Source organism: Hermetia illucens, chromosome 2, assembly GCF_905115235.1.
Source record: "Hermetia illucens chromosome 2, iHerIll2.2.curated.20191125, whole genome shotgun sequence".
NCBI classification, from domain to species: Eukaryota; Metazoa; Arthropoda; class Insecta; order Diptera; family Stratiomyidae; genus Hermetia; species Hermetia illucens.
The window spans coordinates 67,156,309-67,169,717 of NC_051850.1; the positions used below are offsets into that span (position 1 = coordinate 67,156,309).

At 38.4% G+C, this 13,409-nt stretch overlaps 1 protein-coding gene across 1 annotated transcript in view; it reads right to left on the reverse strand.

The window, feature by feature from the left end:
- Positions 1–13,409, reverse strand: part of LOC119647447 (four and a half LIM domains protein 2) — a 258,080-nt gene that overhangs the window by 177,848 nt on the left and 66,823 nt on the right. The window lies entirely within an intron of this gene.

Below are 13,409 nucleotides of genomic sequence, written 5' to 3' on the forward strand. Positions count from 1 at the left end.
CATATAAAATAAAAGCTAGCCACTTCACAAAGTCTAGATGCAAAGCCTGTTTCGAAGGGGACTGACAGTAAGCGCACGAGATGAAAAATGAGACTTTTAGAATGGCGTACTATATACAAGGACGAAAAAAAATAATAACGACAACCGTAGACGAACAGCAAATACTGGAAAAGGTTCCAATCTGGACGATCACCAACCGACTAGCCTTTTAAGGTCAAACAGATGCTGGAGAAGTGGATGATATGCACCAATTATTTGTGGAGTTTAAGGAACTATACGACAGTATAAACCGCAACACACTCTACGAAATAATGTTTGACTGGCTGACTGAATAATGAGTGCCTCGACGTTGTAAATCAGGAGAACCAACAACCTTGTGAACGCATCCGATACGGAGGAAGAACAGACTATAGCATAATAATGGATTTGCTCTACATTTATTCAATCTGGCGCTAGTGTACGTCATATGTCGAAATGAAGGCAAACCAGAAAGATGATGTGGGATAGGTCATAGCCTGCAACCGATATATTTAATAAAGAACATGTAGCCAGCTTTATTCACATACTTAGGTACAAACACAACTGACGAATTTTATCGAGTGACGAGATTAGATTCAGCTCACAAATAATATATTCTGCAATATTCCAATCTCGTAACCCTGAAAGGCAGTGAGAGAGTGGCACATCTGAGAAAATAGTGAATGCAATTGAAAGACGGCTTCTGGAAAGAATTGTTGAGGCAAAGTATGATGGAGACGAGCTGTACAAAACGTTTTACGGGCCAAAACTCCCAAGACTATCAAGACGCGAAAGTTACGATGAACTGACGAAGTCCAATGTTTGTGCAATGCTCGGATACAGCGAAGGTATTCGAGGGAAACCTTAAAGAACAAAGGCCAGTGGGCCGATTAGGGAGACTTATGAAGGCAATACAAGGCTAAGTCCCGGAAGGGGCTGTAAAACCTTAGCGACGCCTTAAAACGGAGCTTTTGGGCCAATTCAGTTCAACAAGTCCCCTTAAATTGGTGCGTTCAAGTTCGAAGGGGACAACTTATCTTTAGAGATTATTTTTTATAGAAAAACTGATGAATAGAATGCGCCTGATTGTTCCCCAATATTTTCTCATCAAATACATCCCTGCCTCCCTGATGACCTGATAGTGATCTTCCGACTTTCGACTTTGCTTCTGAGCCACAGGCTACACTATTATTACTTACAAAAAAGATCACAAAAGTGAACAAAGATTTTCCAGTAAATGCGGAAAATGTTCAGATAAATGTTGAAATGGGATGCATTGCAAGACTTAGGTTAAGCACAGGGACATCATTATTTTTTTCTAATTTTTCTGGAGAAGTAACTGGACATACTACACTTTATTGTGTACATTGGACGCCCCACTCCTGCTTCAATAGATACCCAAAGTGAATCTGGTGTCGAAAATCACTGATTTAGGCCTTCTATTTGCTACAATGCGTTATGCACAAAATGCGATCGTTTCATAAGGTAACTCCTACTCGCTGATAAGACCGGCTTTTATTTCTTCAAATTCCAAATTTTACTCATTTTATGTCTCTACAAAAATGTCTCCAACTGCCTAGCTTGTGAATCATTGTAAGTGGAATGTGGTGGTCGCCATCTATATAATGTGGTGTATGCACCAATACGCGATCAGTATCTTCTCAGAATGCCTTTACTAACTTTCATAGTTTTAAGTGTTGTTACTTTCGCAGTAGATTCTTTTAACTCAACCGAGTCTATCCCTAGAAGTCCGTATCAAGTGAATATTTTGGACGCAAAGTATTTTGTCGGTGGTGGAGCCTTGATAAAATCTGATGTTGTGATTACAGCAGCCAGTTTGATCGAAAAGCGAGACTGGACTTTGTTTGTACGAGCGGGGAGTAATCTTTGTAAGGGCGGTTATCAGAGACGCGTTATCGAGAATATATTACACCCCGCCTATAACTTGAAGCTCCGAAAAGAAAACAACCTTGCTTTATTGTTTCTTTACAAACCGTTTGAACTCCGTAGCTCAATCCAAGCCCTTAATCTGCCAGAAACCCCTGTACTTGCAGCATCGACTTTAATAATCAATAAGGTGAATGCTACTGGATATAGAAATGAAGTATGGTCGGAAAAATGTTATATTCACACTTGGAAAACCGAAATTATCCCGAAAGTGATTTGTGAGCGGATGTATCCGAAGCTTTCAAGGAATATGTTATGTGCAGGAGATTTGGATAATCCTTCTAATAGACACCCTTACGCCGTGGGAAACCCTTTGGTTGCAAACGGAACATTGGTTGGTATTGCCGCGGGTTGTTCTTCGTGTAATCATAACCTATTCCCATTACTCTATATGAACATTACGCATTATCGGGAATGGATTGTTAAATCGATAGATTCATGGACAATATATAAGAGCTACAAGTTACCGCATACAAAACCTACAATTCCTGCAGAAATCGAGCAATGATTATCATTTTTAAACACTTACATACATATCTACCATTAAGTAATAAAACAATTCCCCATATCAAAATTTGTGTAATTCGGGAACGGATGTCATAATATTTGAGAAGACATGTTAAGAAGTCAAAATGCGTTTGATTACTTTTTATGGAAAATTATTTCGCATGAGACTCCACTATTGCAAATTTAGCCACTAAACTTTGTGTGTTATGTTCCTTCCTTCTTTCTGAAAATGACGAATACACAGGACATAAGTCACAAGATTTTGGCTATGGCACAACAGAAGCAGCTCCAAATCTGGTACGCAAAAATCGAGCGCCCCCAGCCAGCCTTAGCTCTGTGATTAGGTTAATAAAGGCAATAGACACGTCATACGTAGTAGAAAGATGGCAGAAAGAGTAAAACAGTAGTCTAAGTCAAAGTTCAAGCTGTTATCGATATGCCTGTGTGAGCAAACCAATAAAAATCTGTTCAAGTATTTAGTGTACCTGACCGACAAAGCCCTTTTAATATTATAATTATTAACTGTGCTTTCTCTATTGCGTAAAAAATCCGAAAAAAAACAGATACCTTAACATCAACATCAAGTTGAGGTTGTTCCGTGCCTAAAGGAGCAGCACATGAAACTGCTACTGAAGGGCTCCAAACTCCACCTCCGTGTCAATAGGACACAATCTCAAATGAAGAATTACTTGGACGTATGGACTAGGTTCCGATAGACATGTTGAATAGAAAGAAGAATGAAGAGGACACATTTGAAGATAAGAGCTACTCCCCACAATGGAAACCACTAACCCATAGCGGCCTATAATTGGATCACCCTAGAAATACGTTGCGCAGAACAATAGAGAAATAGTCCAAGCTTCTGAGAAAGATCTGGGGAAAATTGAAGTACATTTCGGCGACCTGACGACCATGGCGCGAAGATGTGGCTAGCGTCCCATTTAGGATATAATGACCACCATATAGTGGCGCCATCTTCCTGTTTTAGGATTGAATCTGTATGAATGTCTCGGACGGTTGTCGTCGGCTACTAGACTTGATCTTATCCACGGTGACTGTTGCCAGTCGAAAATCAAGCATAATTTTACATAGGAAATCCCAATCTATGCTACACCTGCTTCAAATCAATTCACACAATGCGCTTTTATAGTACCTGTTTTGCTATGAAGAATGAGTGCGGAGATTTGAGAGTCTACTGGATTAAATGTTTGGTCATCTGGTGATTCCATGTCATGTTATGTATTATATATCGTGAAGGCAGAGTATATCTAACTGGCAATCATATTTTTATCAACTGTAATTAACAAGCTGTTGATCATTGTCAGTTTTATGAAGGCTGTGCCCCTCTTTAATTTCCCTGTGAGTCTCCTCTTGTCCAGCCTTTCCACTCTGGAAATCCCGGGATCGATCTTCTACTTTAACGAGTCGAAAACATTCATTCATTTATTGATTTCGAACTCAAAATATCGTCTGTGTGGAATCCTAAGTCGGTAACATCAAAAGCAAACCATTATCGTATCTAAAGGGTAATTCTGAAGAGACTTAAGCAAACCATGCAAAATGTTAAGTCTTTATTTTCATAAAGGCCGAACTGCCGAAGAATGAAAACTGATGAGGAAACAGTACAGTACAGGCGAATCATGAAAAGGAAGCTACTCTGTAGGGGAAATCTCAGTAATAGCCTAGGTGGTGTTAACCGTTAACCTTTCAGGAGACGTTAACCCGTAAAATCTGACACATCTCCTTTTTCAACAGATATTGTCCCTATAAATTTTCTGAACTGGATCATTTGATTCTATACGAACTAGGCGTCCACCGTAGCCTATTGAGTCTTGTTTTATCTACGATCAAATGATCGTGACATCGCTCATAGATTTTTTATTGTATTTACATTGGATGGTACCTTCTCCCATAGGGAAAAATTCTCCATAGGATATATGTACACGGCTATAAGAACCGAAGTCTCCGAAGAATAGATGAGAACTGATAAGACCATTGTCTTGAACAGTAGGAGTTTTTGTAAGGTGAAATGGAATCCATTGGCTGTCAACAACCGTTTGCAGATTTCATCATGATCATAGCTGCTATCGGAAGCAGAAGAAGCATGCAGAGTGAAGCCTCTTTGGTATGGATAGACTATGTCCTGACCTTATTATCCTGTCTGGAAAAATATCTTTGAGATTGTGCTCAGGAATGTAATGCTCCTATACATGCTGATGATTTTTTTTTTTCTTATTGGCCGGATAGCTGAGTGGTTAGAGCATGGGCACAGGCTGTCATACGGATGTAGCGGTTCAAATCTCACTGATGGCAGTGGGATTTGTAACATGATTTGACGTCGAATACCAGTCGACTCAGCTATGAATGAGTACCTGAGTCAAATCTGGGTAATAATCCCGGGCGAGCGCAATGCTGACCACATTGCCTCCTATAGGGTACTGTAATCCTGTAGTGTACCGTTACGGTCTTGAATGAAGTGCTCTAACACACTTCAAGGCCCTGATCCAATTGGATTATTGCGCCAACGATTATAATTATTATGCTTTCTTATTTTATCTCACTTCTTTTGCTTCTACTTTTATTTAATTTTATTTAATTTTCTTAGTCTAGAATCTTTTTAAATTGTAAATCATCATGAAAAGTTTGGAGACAATCCGACTATTCTTAACAAAGTTATAGGCGGTCAAAACTGCGCATTTCAGCCAAATTGATGGTACCCAAGACATGTATGACGTCATCTTCATATGAATTGAACTTATATGAGCGGCGTTTATTTAGGGTGAACACAGTATTTATGTCGTTGATTTGTGTATATACATATGTGAACCTTGGGGTTTGGCAAAATATGACGGAATATTTTCTATATCTTCTATTCTACGTAAGGAAAATCGTGCATAGCAAGTTTCTCAAAAAACATGAACCCAAAACCTTTATCCTCGAAGCGTCCGGTTTCTGGTATCCCTTGTTTTATGACTTGTTTTATTTTATTTTGATTTATTGGCTAACTTTAGATTTTAAATTCTTTCCTCCTTTTAGCTGCCAGTAAAACTGGAGGTGGGAAAGTGTCAACAGGCTCCTCCACATTCCCGAATTATCCAGGAAACGGTGTGTAAACAAATATCGCTTATGCACTAGATGCAAACACATTTAGACGATCGCTATTCGCCAATTTTTAAACTGAGGTGCAACTTAGATAGTTTTATCACCGTTAAAAATATTCAAGTTCATTAAACATTTTATGCGATTTCACCATATCTGCTTCATATTGCATGTATCGAATTTGACAGATTCGTGCAAAGAAAAATCGTTTACCAATTTCAAGGCCTAAGTTTTATCTTCGTCTGATTTGTTTAAAAACAATTTGAAATCAACATTTGGTCAAAATTGAGGAATAATTGACCTCACATGAAATTCCATTTAATTTCTTGACCCAGTTTTTTAAGTTCTTCAACTATTACTAAACTAAACAAACGCGGTCTTCTGAAGTACTCCTTCCGGTGCTTTAAAAAAAATTCCAAGAAAATCTCAACTTTTCCATGATTCTGCTCTTATTCCTCTTAATCCCTCTCTTAGTTTACTTTAGTAGTAGCCTCGATCTCGATATCGGACATGATCGTGTATAATTTTTAAACCTTTTGCCGACCAATGCAAAGCAACCCACTTAGACTCCAATTTTGCGAATTATCTGACCCATCTTTGGAAGCTGGTACCCATCATGTACGTATATAGCGCCTTAAAATACTATTCGAGGATCAATCATTTTTGTCTGTTCTCAATTGGTTCTAAGTTATTGAAGGCATATCGACGGCTGAATCCATGCCATCAGGAGCAGGAGGGAAGCAGATATGTAGTTTTTGTAGAACAAAAGGGTGGCACAATACAAAAAAATCTAAATAATAAATGTTAAAAATGATAAGCAAATTTCCCTCATTTTTCATTCATATAAGTGTAGACTTCCCTAGAGTTCTCTATGCCTACAGGTGGTACACAGTACTCGAATTTCCACCATCTTTCGCAGGAAAGCCCAATAATTCCAGGCAGAATTGCTTACATTGGCACCACAGTCACTTCTTCACTTGACATCATCTCCCACACACTTTTCACTCCCTCTGCGTTGTTTATTATGTTCCAGGGAAAATTCATGCGATATTGTATTATGTGTGATTTGTTGTTTTAGCGGATAATCTGGCGAATAATTACATTTGTCCGCTTACGCCTTTCTATTCGACGCCAATGATCATCATCATATTGACTGTGGGGAACCTGTAACCCACATGTTGAATTCCCATTTTCGATTTTTCGTTTTGTTGATTTTTCATGGAAAATTCTGTTGTTTTACGGCTGTATGTGTTTAGACATAAAACACCCGTGACGCATGGAAATGAGGACTATTCCAGGAATTCTCGCTGGACTAAAGCACAAGATTAGTGTTCCGTGATATTGAAGGTGGTGATTCATATATTAAGTGGGGCCGCTTTGTAATGATGAATACCGTATCAGATATATTCGGAACCTCTATCGTCTGTCATCGTTTTACAAATGTGCATAAATGGTGTGAAGGTTCAAGGAAAAATTCATATGGCATATACTTTACTATATACCGGTTTACATTGGAAAGCATAAAATAAAACGAACTATCTGTGAAAAGGATTCTTTTTGCAAGCATTTGCAGACGTTCCAACCATCTCAATTATCGGAGAATTTATGGACCCAGTTTTTCCTCGCTTGAGTGCAATTTTGCTTGTGATTCATAGTTGGCACTTCTGAAAGGAAACTAATGATAAACACTGGGAAGACCGGATTAAATACGCTCACTAGGAATGTTAACTGAGTAGTTGAATGTTCTTGACTTTATCGAGGGTGAAATTTCAACTAATGCAAAGACTTAAGTATTTAGTCTATCTTTACAACAAATAAATAGAAAATCACTTCTATAGGCGATATAAGGAATCCAGCAATTCTCTTTGATGCAGGAGGATAACGATAAGCGAAACCTGAGGGCTTTTATCGAATTCATTGGATATACATATCCATTTTGTCGTTTCACGAACGGTATGTATCGTCTGGTGATTTTCCATTCGATTTTCAATTAGACAATTGAATTATCCATACTTAATGCTGGACAAGTGATAAGCCTAATAGAACAACATGGGGATAAATGCAAACATCCATGACCAACCACGATTCATACCTGGCGAAAGGGTCCAAGAGTTTAATGTTCAACTAACTCGACTGTTGATGATGATAACTCGACTGTAGCATTGTCATCTCCTGGTGATGAGATTAAACTTAGAAATAGCAAGCATCCTTTTTTATTAGTCATTTAAATTTTCTACGAGAAATGGTCTCCAATTGCATGTAGATTGAGTACCGTGGTTCCGCACTTGGAAAGTTGACCGATCGTACATCTATACGTCCAGTAGTACCCACTGGTCCTTTGGAATCACTGACATTTACCGATATGCCAGTCATTGAAAGAAGCTCTGGGTTAAGGTTGTTTTCGCAAAACCCGAAAATATAATTGACCCAACCCTTTGGAAAACTCGGTCGCTATGGAAGAAAAGTCCAAACAAAACATTCCTGTCCACCAGAATAATAATAACAGCATCAAGTGACTAAGTCCTGAAGACATATTGACCCACGAAGGGTCTGCCTTTTGGGACTACAGCCAATTATAGACGTCATGACATCCATTTTCAAGACTGTTATTAAAAGCGAAAATACAAACAATTCCGCAACCACCGCAATCACCTTATTATTTGAATTCCTGTCGATGTATGAAAATCTTTATGCACATTCCTGAAGCAACTAATACGGGATTGTTATTGATCCTCAAGAAGAAGGACCTGAAAACCACTTGTTAGGGTTTTTAACAAACCTTGAGGAAATATTTCTAAACCAGGTGATTATGTTGGAAAATTATATGTATAGTATCTATATAGAGCCTCGTTTTTCCCCGCGAAAAATCCAAATGAGGTTTGAGGTTTGAGACGAGGTGCATTGTTGTTGATATGTAAGAAACAGATAAATATTCAATTAGGGTAACGGTACCAGGGAAATCGACATAATAAAAAAAACTTGAATAATGATTAAATGTTACCGCTCTAGAAAGATCATTTCCTCCAATCATGGACGCTTAACCATGAAAAGCTATAATGCAGAATCAGGTTCTTTACTTTGACTTGACTATATGAAAAGGCCAAATTCTCTTCAACGAAATAACAATAAAAACACGGAATGACCAGGGAGGAACCGTACCAGGTGCGCAAGTTTTATCAACACATCAGCAGGATGGAACCATATACTCCGCGATGTCCACCCTGTCGCGACAAAAATGGAAATGTAATTTCCGACTCGATGAACAGTTTAACAACCAAAATATCGGCAACTGGAGGTCCGCCACCCCAAACCATGGAATAAACAATCAGCGCAATTCATCGGCTTAAGAATCATAAGTCGCCAGGGCCGATGGAATTACAGTCGAATTGGTGAGATATGGCAGCGACCAATTACATCAAGCGATTCGTCAACTTATGGTCAAGGTGTGGGACAACAAATCAATGCCTGATGATTGGTAAAGGGACATTATCTTTCATGCATAAAAAGGGAGAGGTATCACGCTGCTGAGTATAAGAGATTAAGAAAGAGATTAAGAAATTATCCTCTCTCTTCCCCATACGTACAGAACATCATCAGCCCATACCACTCCAAGCAAATCAGCAAGGGGTCAGATTTTCACTCTGCAGCAAACGATGGAAAAGTTGTTGGAATATGACCATCAGTTGCACCATCTCCTTATCGGCTTCAAGACCGCCTATGATAGCACAGCCAGAGTAAAACGGCCATGGGTACGGCCATGAGAGAATTCGGTATCCCAACTAAATTGATAAGACTGACTAGGCTGATGTTGACCAATATGCGAGGTCAGATAAAAGCAATAGGATCACTTTTCACCACCATTTAATATTAATAACGGCCTAAGACCAGGGAATGCCGTCCTTGGCAAAAATGATTCGTGATGATGACGTAAATGCGAGAGGCACCATCCTCTTCAAGTCCACCCATATTGGCATATGCTGACGATATCGACATCATGAGAAGAACAGGCCGAAATGTACAAACTGCCTCCATCCAGCTCGAGCAGGCGGCGCGTGATCTTGGGCTACACATCAATGAAGACAAGACGAAATGTATGGTGACAACGTCAGCACCAAAAACCAGAAAAGCAACAGCATCAGTCAAATCAGAACAACAAGGATAGGAGAATACAAATTTGATAATTTAACCTATGTAGGGTTGATAATTACAACCGATTACAATTACGGCAATAAAATCGTTGCGCAGTTGTTGGTAGTCAACAGAGTTTATTTCAGCTTACAGAAACAACGAGTAAACACCCAGCAATTTTCCCGAAATATCGATATATGTCAAAATAAAAACGACTACTAGCGACGGAGATGGTGTGTCGTTTTAATCTATTACAAAAACTGTTCCGCTCGAAACGTCTCACATTGGGTCAAAGCTCTAAATGTACAAGACACGTATTCCTCGGAGACTTGCGTTCTTAACAAGAAAAATCGCGAAATTCAACAGAAGAATCCTCCGAAAATTGTTTGGCTCGCTACATGAGGCTAGACGGTTCCATAACCTATGTAACAACGAAATCTATGAATGATACGATGACCATCTGGTTGTGGATAAAATCCAGCTCAATAGATCGTGGTATGGACAAGTAACGTTCAGCCCAGAAAGTTTATACGGGCAATATCTATGGTAGAAAAACAAGACGTGGCAGACCCTATTTCATATGGAATGATGGCGTAGGCCAGGGCGCGAGACAGCCTTATAGATAGAGTCCTTCATTAAGGCAGACCTAGACCGGATATTGCGCCGTTGATAATGATGATGGTAAAACAGGTCCCATCAAGTTTCAGGAATGGGCATACGATGAAAGCAATTTGTACGTCTCGGGTGGTTCTACGTACGCCATCGATATCGTCAGCATATGCCAGTAGTTGGGTGGACTTAAAGAAGATCGTACCTCTCACGGATCACTTTCTTGAGGGCCAGGTTAAGTTGAAAATGTTGTATAATAATTCAAGACCTCAGTAATAATATATAAAAAGACTAAGTTGATTACATTTTTTAAGGTCAGAAAAAAAAATGGAAAAAGGCTAAAATATCGAGCGCTTTATGGGAAAACGGGGGTGAATTCAGGAGAGCGAGACTTCGGATTAAACTGTCTCCCCTAAAGACGACAAGGTCATCGGTAGTCATATGGTGCTTCATGACAAACTGAAATCAGAGGAAACCCTTCACGCGTTGATGTTTTTTTCTCAGATACTTTTCCACAAATTCTTAGTTTATCCAAAACTTTAAGACAATATAGCATTGCGACTATATATCTTAGCAGTGAGCTCCTTGAGAAGATTTATATGAAGCCAGCTGAGGATTTCAGGATGATCTCACAGAATATCGTGGCATTCGAGGATAATAGCAATTTGAAGACGAAAGCTAGGATAATGGTTCGGTAGTTTTCTGAAGAATTCATTTTACGACTTTCAAAAGGCTGCCAGTGATTGGCATCAGCAGCTAAGCGAAACAGTGGTTAAATACCAGCCCGATTAATTCGGAATCTACATTTTTTCACATTGAAATTGGGGAAAACGTAACTCTGATAGTTGTGCCTGTTGAGCCTGATTATTTCCAGATATCCGGGGGTTTCATTAATTCTTGTAGTAAAGGATCTGGGACAGGGCAAGTAACTGTGCCGATTCACGGCGATGATTACGTTTCTATACATCAACAAGGGTATATTGAGGAACCTTTTCAACGACTTGAGATAACGGACTGTATTAGTGACTTTGTTGGATATCCAGCCTAAGCTGTTGAAGAATGAAATCTCCAACATAGGATGACTCGAAGTAGCAATAGAATTTCGAAACAAAATTTCATGCTGCGGAAAGTTATGACGTTTCGAGATTATATGGGGCACTAGAGTCAGGGTTGAAATTAAATGCCACAAATTTCTAATTCTTCAAGCAAAACCATAGCCCGGTCTTAAAACTTACTGAAATCAAAATAGATAAATAAACAAAATATTCAGTTATTGATTACACATCAACGAGCGCCAGCGAACAAAATGGAAACATATTTTTAAATTTTTGTAATCGTAATACATACTACATATTTTTAATACCTCAACCTTGAAATCTTTGATCTTTTTCAAGTTTCTGAATTCCAAGCTAATCTTGTAGACTTTGTTCCACCTGACTCAAAAAATCCACGTAAATAAAATGGAATTTAATGCATTTTTTAATGCACATTCATTAACTACAGATTTTATTTTTGGAAAAATTTTCAAAACCACCCAAGCATTATATTGTAAACCGTAATCACTTCAGCACAACGATTTTTACCCAGGCAAAAAGGGAAGATATTCGACGAGAGGAACAAGAAACAAGAAAACAAGATGAAATGTATACCACATATAGAAATTAGGAAACTCTTTTTGTAAAGTGAATTAATTTCATTTTCCATAATTATCTATCTATTCTTGCTAAAGTATGGTCCCACTGTCATATTAATGATAATCTCCTGATTCATCACCATTGTTCGCCGAATATAGACATTTGGTGCTAATTGCCCCTTCATTGATTCCCGCAAACACAGGCGGGTAATTCGCTATCAGCATTCATAAATCTGTCGACCACATCCGTCATTATTCCCAAATTTCACCCCAAACCGAATCATGGTAATCGTTGGTGCGTATTGAATTCATAAGTTTGGTTACACGGTCCAATTGGGGTAAATATTAGCGCACATGTTAGCAAAAGGTTTTATTCTTATCACTAGATAAGCTCACTACATGTAGGACTCAGAGCTGAATCTCTAACCGACGATAGTTGCACAAATGCATCAACAATTTAATGGAATTAAACAAGTTTCATCTACAAGTCATTGACACCACGGCGCCGTAGCAGTGAAAAATCTCCAAAAATCATCTGATCAAAAAATATTTATCTTTCCTACGCTAGAATCGAACACAACCCCCCAAAAAAGCATTTTCAAAAATATTTTTTCTTGTGATTTTCTTGATTTTTCCGCTTGCTTTTCATTGATTTATTTTTGGAATAAAGTTTTAATTTGTTTACTGGTCGTAAATTTAATTGCAAAGTTTTATTGCTCTGGCGAAACTGTTCTTTTCGAATACTATTTGTACGAAGCAGCAGGTTGAATTCCGGTCGAAGTTCCTGGAAGGTTTAATTGCTTGTATTTTATACGCTTAAGATAGTTAACTATTGTATCTTTAGCATAACATAACATCCGGTGCAAACCGCCCTGTCAGATTTCAGTTGATGTTTTTAAAGAGCCGGATTACAACTTGTAAACTAATTTTTTGAAGGAATTGGTCACCATCTTACCTATATGTACACATTTGACAGTTCGGACCAAATATCCCCCAAATATCAGCAAATGTTACTAAAGCTATTCAATAAGTCTTTGACGCAATTTTCCTGATTTTATCCAAAGTATCCGCCTCTCAGAGCGATAAATTTTTTTTAGGGAAATTCAAAAAATAACAATGACATCCTTTGTTGAATAAGATTCCTCTTCACATACCTATATTTTAAAGGGGCAGATATAAGTACGAGCGAGCCAAATCTGAGAATAGGAGGGCTGGTATAACAATTTCTATGGTACTTTCCAAAACTTTGAGCTCACAATAAGTGACGAATGAGACGGTAAATTAGTGCAGGACTACTTTCTTGTGCAAACGAGGCGCTTTTTGCATGACAGGAAACTTTGCAAAATTTATATATATAATAACATATATTGATACATAATATGCTTCAGTGCCGGTTTTGCCTTTTCCAGGATAATCTGCCAAAATAACACCATGATTGCGAAGATTCTCTTCATCAAAAATCTATTGT